Source organism: Arachis duranensis, chromosome 2, assembly GCF_000817695.3.
Source record: "Arachis duranensis cultivar V14167 chromosome 2, aradu.V14167.gnm2.J7QH, whole genome shotgun sequence".
NCBI lineage: Eukaryota > Viridiplantae > Streptophyta > Magnoliopsida > Fabales > Fabaceae > Arachis > Arachis duranensis.
This window is the reverse complement of record NC_029773.3, coordinates 17743395-17745830: the sequence shown is the minus strand read 5'-3', so window position 1 is coordinate 17745830 and position 2436 is coordinate 17743395.

The following is a 2436-nucleotide window of genomic DNA, read 5'->3' as shown; positions in this document are numbered from 1 at the left end:
GATGCATAAATCCACTTCCGGGGCCCACTTGGTGTGTGCTTGGGCTGAGCTTGATGAATTCACGTGCTAAGGCATATCTTGGCGTTGAACTCTGAGTTATGATGTGTTTTGGGCGTTCAACTCCGGATCATGACGTTTTTCTGGCGTTTAACTCCAGACAGCAGCTTGTACTTGGCGTTCAACGCCATGTTACGTCGTTATTCTTCGAATAAAGCATGGACTATTATATATTGCTGGAAAGCTCTGGATGTCTACTTTCCAACGCCGTTGAGAGCGCGCCAATTGGAGTTCTGTAGCTCCAGAAAATCCATTTCGAGTGCAGTAAGGTCAGATTCCAACAGCATCAGCAGTCCTTTTGTCAGCCTTCTTCAGAGTTTTGCTCAAGTCCCTCAATTTCAGCCAGAATTTACCTGAAATCATAGAAAAACACACAAACTCATAGTAAAGTCCAGAAATGTGAATTTAACATAAAAACTAGTGAAAACATCCCTAAAAGTAGCTTAAACTTACTAAAAACTACCTAAAAACAATGCCAAAAAGCGTATAAATTATCCGCTCATCAACAGGTCCAAAGGATCTCGGTCTCAAACTCAGTGAAAGGTAGAGTAATACCTAACTTAGTAAAAACACTCGTATGCATAAAAATACGGGCGCTCAGAATTATCTATAGGAGGGAAACAAACCCTCTCCTCGAGGTCAAGGGCAACTAGCTCGTAATCCTTCTCGTCCTCTTATTGTCACATATCTTATGGAGTCTCCAAAACTGATCCCAGTACTCCCAATCTTCCAAAGTCACACAACAAAGAACTACAAAGTCTACCCAGTCACGAAGGCCAGGGGAAACTTTCGTAGACATTTCCATAAGGTTCTTACGAGATATAAAGATACACCTATAAATACAAATAGCAAAAGAAATCGTCACTACAAACAACCCGGACAAGGGGCAAAGAAATCGGGCAAGCCCTAAAGAATTCAAAAAATAACTACCCCTTCCTGTTTTTCAAAAAGGATTATACTCAAGCCAAAAAGAGCCCCTCCAATGTTGATGGAATCACATTATAGCGACACCTTCGAGGGCAACATAGATAACCAAAGAAAAGCCAACCACTTGCCCAAAAAAACCCAAGAAAGCGTCAAAAACAAAGAAGACCCCTTTTTCATGAAAGCAATAGACAAAATTCAACAAAAATAGTAAGACAAGCGAGAAGCTCTATTTCAAGAAATACATAGAATCAAATCAGACAAAAACCGCCACCAGCATTCGTAGCTAACACCCAAGCCAAAAACAAGTGACGCTTCAAACATTCACCAAAGATCACCCTAAGGATAGTGAGAGAACAAGGAAATCGAAGTACTAACATGAGTGAAAGGTCAGTAAAGTAGAAAGTGTGACAAGAAGCAATAACACGAACGATCCCCTTCAAGAAAAGAGAAATCCATTGAGAAAACCCAAGAAAAAGATAATCTTGGAAGCAGGGATGAGCGAAAGGAAACGAAGAAAATTCGTTCAAAGAGAAAGAAAGAGAAAAAGAGTCACAGAAAATGAAAAGAAAAAAGAAGAAGAAGAAGAAGCGCCAGGACCTTTATAAATGCCGAAAGATTAAAGGCCCAATCAATAAGCTTTAAAAGCGCTCGCAATAATCAAGGAAACTGTCGCGCTAATCCAGCCCCGCATTTAAAGCGGGGTGGTGTTTTGAATTTCAAAACCAGCAAAGGACCGATCGCCCGACTTGCTCAAGGGAGAAGTGTCCGATAAAGAAAAAGTCGCGAAATACTTGAGCACGATCTATGAAAAGATCGAGGCTCAAGTAGGGACACTGTTCATACCTTGACCCGAGCTTCTAAGCCGAGACCCGTGAAGGCAAAAGGGCCGACTTTGGGAGTAGGCTCTCCAATCGCTAGCCAACCTCTTCCCAAAGGTCGGACACCCTCTAGTGCACGAAATTACAATCACACTTTTGCAATCCGCATAACTAACCAGCAAGTGCACTGGGTCGTCCAAGTAATACCTTACGTGAGTAAGGGTCAAATCGCACGGAGATTGTTGGCTTGAAGAAAGCTACGGTTATCTTATTATTCTTAGTTAGGATACCAATAGGGTTCTTTAGTTTTAATTGCAAAAAGTGAAAGTGCATAAAATAAGTAATTGTTACGCAGTAATGGAGAATATGTTGGAGTTTTGGAGATGCTGTGTCCTCTGAATTCCTGTAACATAATGCTTTCTCACTTTCATAAATGCAAGGCTCTTTCCATGACAAGCTGTATGTAGGGAATCACCGTTGTCAATGGCTACTTCCCATCCTCTCAGTGAAAATGGTCCAAATGCTCTGTCACAGCACGGCTAATCATCTGTCGGTTTTTGATCATGTCAGAATAAGATCCATCGATCCTTTTGTGTCTGTCACTACGCCAACACTCGCGAGTTTTAAGCTCATC